Source organism: Austrofundulus limnaeus, unplaced genomic scaffold (genome assembly GCF_001266775.1).
Source record: "Austrofundulus limnaeus strain Quisiro unplaced genomic scaffold, Austrofundulus_limnaeus-1.0 Scaffold758, whole genome shotgun sequence".
Lineage (NCBI taxonomy): Eukaryota > Metazoa > Chordata > Actinopteri > Cyprinodontiformes > Rivulidae > Austrofundulus > Austrofundulus limnaeus.
In genome coordinates this window covers 96,869-103,767 of record NW_013953160.1, presented here as the reverse complement: position 1 = coordinate 103,767, position 6,899 = coordinate 96,869, and the positions used below count along the sequence as shown (strand labels likewise).

Genomic DNA, 6,899 nt, shown 5'->3' with positions numbered 1-6,899 from the left:
GAAATATCTCATTAAAAAGCTGTCATCTCCATCACGATGAAGTGCTTCACTTTGTGCCGTTTCAAGCAGCTTTTCATATTTTTGGCCACAAGATGGTCCCAAAGAGAACTGTGTTGGAAAGCTTCGAGTAATGAACCCTTTTTCAAAGCAAGCTTCAGTGCTTCAGAAAAGCTTCATTTGCCCATCACTACAGTTCAGGCACACCGGAAGTCTCAGATATTAAGATTTTTTGTTTTTCAATTCGTTTAAATATTTCTTCAGTAAATTTTTTTAATTATTCTTGGTAAAATGTCATTCATATAAAAGTACTTAGTCATTCCTGGTTTCATTCTCTATAAAGATATTAAAATTATTGAAGTATGCTTAAGAAAAGCATACACTATTTATTTGCATTTCTCCCAGGGACTCACACATACACACACAAAAACCAGAATTGTGACCACTAAATGCTATTTAGTATTTATTTTGTTCTTCAAACAGGAGTCAAACTATTTACACATCTTTCAGTTGTTCTTTTCTGAAACAGATTCATTAAATGTACAGTTACGTTGTTATTTTTTTAAACAACATTCAAAGACTTAATAAGCAGTGGAGCTGAGCTGATTGGAGTACAATTACTGCCAAATTGGAGGTGGACTTTTTAGCAAGCGTCACATGATCGAATTCATATCCTCGAGCTCACCGGCCATGTTGGAATCTTTTCCAAAAGATCAATCATCCAATTTAATTGTTGCTTCCCGGACAACACCATACAGTAGTTAATGTAATAAAATCATCTGTAGTGCAGTAAAATAGGTAAAGCAGGCCGAACCACTGATTAATACCACGCAATATCATCTTAAAAACACCCCATTGTTAAAGACATTCGTAAATAAGAGACTTTGCCGCATAAACTTAAATTCTGTTACAAACTCTTCATTTTGACTTCCTTTGTCTAAATTTAGGAGACAATTAAGCGTTACTAAGGTGTACCAGCTTTCTGCAGCTACTCAGGGGCTATAGCAGGTAGTAACACAAAAATCTCCAAAAAAATATAATGCATACAAGGTTTTACGATTCAGATGCTAGGCAATTATGATCAGGTAACATTTGGATTAAAAGCTGCTTTTTACGTACTTATCAATGAGACAAAAAACTACTAGTTAACTAAAAACCTTAATGTTTTAAAGGTATTTTAAATAAGCACATCCAGAATGAGCCTTCCTTTAACAGACAGACAGCTGACTTGTTAGCTTCTTATGTAGTCGCCAACAATAACGACAGGACAAACAGATGCACCAACTTGTTTTGCACCTAAAAAACATTTAGTGTCCAAAATGACCAACAATAAATCATGCAAGCTTGCTTTTACAGTCACTATATGAGAACTGGAAAACAGCATCTTTTTGTTTATTTCACTGACACTAACTGAAATTAGTTTTCTCAAACTGAGGTTAAAATATTGATGTTTACGCGTAATCCAATCAGCTCAGCTCAGCTCCAAACAGTACAGACTTCAGCCCTTTTAAGCCTGCACCTGAAATTTTCTTAAATCAGAACAAATTCACTCTCCATTTCAAAGAAAGCAAACGGGCAACATCAGCCACCAGCAAAATTAGAATAAAAAAAACAAAAACACTTCCTGCTCTATTCTGTAGTTAGCTAGTAACTTTAAAGGTGATTGGATGCACATGTATGAGGTTTATGCACCACGGCTCTCTTCGCCAACAGAAAATGTTGAAACCATATTTCAACTTGAGAATAGTTAACCAGGTGGTTTCCAACTAAAACTTATCATTGAGAACATTTTCAGTTAGCCATTCAAGACTCAACTATACAATTTAAGGCATGTTGAACAAAGTAGTAAAGCAAAAAACCCCACTATGAGAGAAAAATCCAAACAAATCTTTACATTATGAACAAAGCTCGCCATTTATACCGATGAGCGCTGATGCTTTTATGTCTTTGTGGTTTGATATTTGTGTCTCTATCGTGTGTGCAGACATGGTTCCAGAGAGTCAATGTAACTTTTGTTGTAAAGTGTGCATGTAGTGTGTGTTTGCAGCTCCTTTGGACTTGAGAATTTCTGCGAATCGTGTTTTTTTTGTCATGTTTTAAAAGTCTTTTTGTACAATTCCTTTTTAAAGTCCATCCAGTTCCACAGCTGCAAGGAGCTCCACTGTAATTCTTTTATGTTTTAGGAAGGAGGGCAGGTTATGTGTCCTGCCGGTAGAAGACCTCTCCCATCCAAGTGTTCGGGGCTGTGATCATCGTGGCACCGTTGTGCCTTTCTGTCCTCTTCCTCGTTGGAGAGTGTCCGATCAGATCCGAAGCCCAACGTGTCCGACCCAGATGTGTTCAATTGCTGATTAACTTGTCCAACCGATGCCGACGGCCTGCCCAGTCCGAGGTTGACAAGTGTCTTAGGGTTCAAGTTCAAAAAGGGCAGCTTTAGTTTAGCTGATTCATGGGTTGGCTGTAGATTAAATCCTCCTTGCAGAGGGCAGCAAATAAAGCAAAGCCAGACTCCTGTTTACAAAACAAGAAGGGGAAAATAATCATCACAAGTTGCCATACTATCTTGTTGGAAACATTATCAGAGTTGACATATTTAGTGAATACCATTGTACCATTTGCACCATCACTTAAGACCTCATTACACTGACATGTGGTGTAAGTGAACTGTGAAGTTGCCTTTAACACTGGCTCTTTAGATGTGAACTCAACATACTTCTCCTTTTAAACAATAGAAACCTCAACTGAATAGAATAGATAAATGACCAAGTAGTAGGAATGGCATACCAAAACATAAATGTAACTACAAAATTTCCTCATATCTAAGCAGTCTTGGGACTGTATTATCAGCAACAATTGTTCTAACTTGGTTCCTGCTCAGTTCTACGGAAGTCTGTCGAACAACAGCTTAGATATTCTGCTCTGATGCTTTGCCTGTTTCACAACATGCCACTTACACAATCGACTGAAGAGACACAAACCTTCCCTCTGTACCTGACAGCAATGAGAAGAACTTCAAATAAATATCAGGCATTGAACCCAACCTTTTGTTTAGATGGTGTATGCTGAGGGGCAGGGGTGTCTAAGTTGTTTTTCTGATGGGGGAGGGCAAAGTGACTAAGACTAAATCCCCTGGAAGTGGGGCTTCATTCCAGGAGAGAAAACATTTAGTATGATGTGTACCAATGTATTACTTATAGCATTATCAATTACCAAGCTAAAAGGGTATCCCAGCTCAAAATAAAAGATTTTGCTACACTTTTTGCTACATTGCTTCAAGGGCCAAATGGTAGGGTAGGCCTTGGGGAATGGGTGAGGGTAATGCTAACAAAAATGGTATTCGATTTAGGTGGACTTTCAAACAAAGATGATGCAAAAGCTTAGGTGCTGGGCTACAAGACCAAACTCAACTTTTATGTATTTACTGTAGTAAAATGTGTTGTCTGTCTAGATTGATGCATTTAAATGTTTTGTTTGGCAGCGTTGTCATTCACCTCTAGCAGAAAAAACAAATTCTGTTACAAATACTTTGTCCCATCACATCTAATTTAGTGTTGTTTCAATGCATTGCAAGAGTACAAAAAGTCAATGTCTTATATGGTAGACCAGTTCACTGACACCACATCTGTTTATGTAAAGAGGATCTGATAGCATTTTGGCTTCTTGAAGGGACATGAAGTATTTGAAATGATATCCTTGTGACTACGTCAAAGCAGAGGTCCCCCAACCCTGGTCCTCGTGACCCAATGTCCTGAATGTTGTAGCTGCTTTAACACCGGATTCAAATAGCTCAATCACCAACTCAAGATGTCATAAAGCTTAGCAGAATCCTCAATCATTCATGGGATCAAGCTTGGGGACATTTAAGGGTAATTCCTAAATCAATCAATAAATAAAAAAACAGCAAGAATATCTTACCATGCACTCCTCCTCCTGCAGTCACTTTATAGTCCTCAAGGCAGTCATCAGGTTGGGAGACTGAGTGGAAATCCTCACCGACCTCCATTCCAACCCAAGTCTGCCTCTCGACCATGTGGTGATCAAACTCTCGTTAGGCTCTCAACGTGGCAAACAAACGTCCATTGTGATAAGCAGCCACCAGTCAGTCTAGGAGCCACTGTAGAACGTCCAACACCTCAGTCCATGTGGGTTCCCCTTCCATCCCCAATTATTTCACGGTTACTGGCATATAAAGGGAAACTCACAGCGAGTCCATTTAAAACTAGATCCAAAAAAAGATTGGTTTTCATCAAGAACATTCACTCTGTATGTCTAATGAATTTCCTTCATCCATTTGCAAATTTTCTCTCTTTTTTTTTTAACTCTGAAAGATAATACAAAAATATGGTTATGTACAGGAGGTGGGAGAAGACTGGCTTCCCGAGTCTCAGTTTGGGATTTTTTTTTTTCAGTGACTTTGTCCCAAGTCGTAGCAACCCTCCTGTTGTAATTGTGCTCCCATCCCCCAAAAATTGTACCTCACAGCTTGAATGAACAAAAGTGCATAGGTGAGTTGGTGAGGGCAGGGTGTGAGTGCGTATGAGGGTCGAGGTGAAGACGAGCACAAAAACTACCAGTTCTCCCTAGCTTAACGCGGCCCGCGCTCCGCTCCTCACAAAATAAAGTCCATCCTCATTTTTTTTCTGCTGATCGGGGTTCAAACGGGCCGAAGTTAGAGAAACGTGTCCACAGAAGCCCGCCGCTCGTCCTCAAGAAAAAACCCCAACAACACTCATTGTCCGTATGGCAGAAGCGCACTTGCAAACCCCACCCGTCTTAATGTGGGAACAAAAACAAAACTAAATAAAAAAAAAAAAACTGCACCCACAGTTATCCATGTGGCTTGTAAACAACCAAAGCTCCAGTATGAAATAGAAAAAAAAAAGTCCTTTCTTTTAATTCTGAGTCACTACGACCAGGATTGTAGAGGCAGTGTGTTCAACTGTGTCCATCCCGAGTTTTTTTTCTTCTTCTTCTTCGCCACTGTGTAAATGAAAACCTCTTTGAAGCTATTTTTTTTCTATTTTGTTTCCATTTTTTTGAAATCTTCTGAGGAAAAAGAAATTTGTTATCAGCACGGGTTTGTAATTTTTTGGAATACATTCAATGTTTTCTTAAGAAAAAAAATACACACTTCACATGGCAATAATGAAACAAAAAAAATAAAAAAGAACAATTTAAGAAAAATAAAAATAAAAAAATACACACAACAAAAATAGCAGCCCCAAGTGCTCATTATCTTAGTCCAAATACTTTTTAAACTTTGTATATAATGTATATATCCATATATATTTTTATTAAAAAAAACTCGTCATTATCAAATCGCAACAATGAATAAGTAACACAATATGCTAACATGTCATGCACCGTCTGTGCGCTTGCACATTAAGATGCTGTTTTTTTTTCCAGAGTCAGAAACTCGACACCTTTCATTCACAAGATCGAGAGCTGACAAAAGGCAACGTGATCACACCCCAGGAAAACAAACTTGACCAACCTTCCGATGGATCACCCCCCCCCACCCCAATTAGACTGAACTAGAAATATTTAAACTTACATACTTTACATACAATGTGCTGAGCACCAACACACATCGCATCCACTCTTAAAAAAGAGTTAATGTCTCAATGGCCATGCACCCTATCAAAAGTTCTTAGGCACAAATGTGCATTCATACAAAAAAATTAAAATAAAAAGCACATACAAAATGAGTACCTATAGTCTTAATTTCTACAAACAGTAAATGAACACGTCCTCTCACTCACACAGAACCTCATTCAGATGCACACACACCAACGCCCCTCAAGATTCATCAGGTTTTAGTCCTCACAGGACTGCAGACGACTCCGAGGGAAAGCGGCGTCCATCAAACCATGAGAGCAAAGCTAACATTTACAAATGAATGCGTTGAGTTCTTTTGTTTTTTTTTTAATTCTGTCTGGGGATGAAGAGCTGGTGAGAGAAAGGATGTTTGTGCAGTTGGCCTCTCTCTCGTTCAGTCGCACTCTCGAATCGAACAGATCAAATCCCCCGCTTGGAAAGGGACGCAGACGCACGCACGCACTCGGAACATGAATAGAAATTACTGCCTGAACTGAAAAAGTAAGACATAAATGGCCTCTTATGTTTCATACATCTTGGTAAGCAACAAAATAAAAAAAATAAAATAAAAAAAATAAAAAAGAAACATTGTGCAGACTGTATATTATTACCGACACACACGCCAGCACACATCTTCCACGCATACACATTCACAAAAATATTCACTTCTCTATCTAACCCCATTTGTTGTTTTTTTGTCTTTTGTTTTTTTTTTTTGAGGCAAGTGCAAATCTTCAAGTTTTTTTATACTCAAATTTTTTTTCCATAGCTTTACTTTTTTATATATAAATGTAAAAAAATGCTCAACAAAGAGAAATATCAACAGTGTTTGTCTTTTGAGAAAGGATTTGCTCTCTGATAAGGTTTCAACTAAAAAGGTCCCCCTGACTTTGAAAACCTAACATCGCCCCCCCGCCTGCTCGTTCACCGCCCCCCCCACACAGATGTGTGTGTACACATATCGTGTGTGCACTGATTTCAAACACTCACACACATACCGAAAGAAAAAAATAAAAGAAACAAACGACTACTCAAATCCCATCTCAATAAAGTGCATTAGTTTGAATAAGGTGCTTAATCTTTAGAGTGCCAGAGGATACCCCCGTCCTAACCTCCCCCCGGCTCACCCTCCCCCCTCTCCCCCGCTCTAGTGATCAACCGGTGCAGCAGGGAGCGCTTTTATTTTATCTAACCGGAGAGATAAAGGGCCAGAGATTAGTCCCCTCTGCCTTTCACCTCCCTTCTTTCTTGTTTGCTCGCTCCCTTTCCTCCCAAACCCCCTCCCGTGGTTCTCCCTCTCCACC

General features: G+C 39.0%; 1 long non-coding RNA gene across 1 annotated transcript; it reads right to left on the bottom strand.

Annotated features, from left to right (window-relative positions):
* Positions 1 to 447: 447 nt before the first annotated feature.
* On the bottom strand, positions 448 to 6,709 carry LOC106532369 (uncharacterized). Its single transcript, XR_001312063.1, has 2 exons — positions 3,913 to 6,709; positions 448 to 2,508 (listed from the first exon to the last, which is right to left on the bottom strand). It is a non-coding gene; the product is annotated as an uncharacterized LOC106532369 (long non-coding RNA).
* Positions 6,710 to 6,899: the final 190 nt, after the last annotated feature.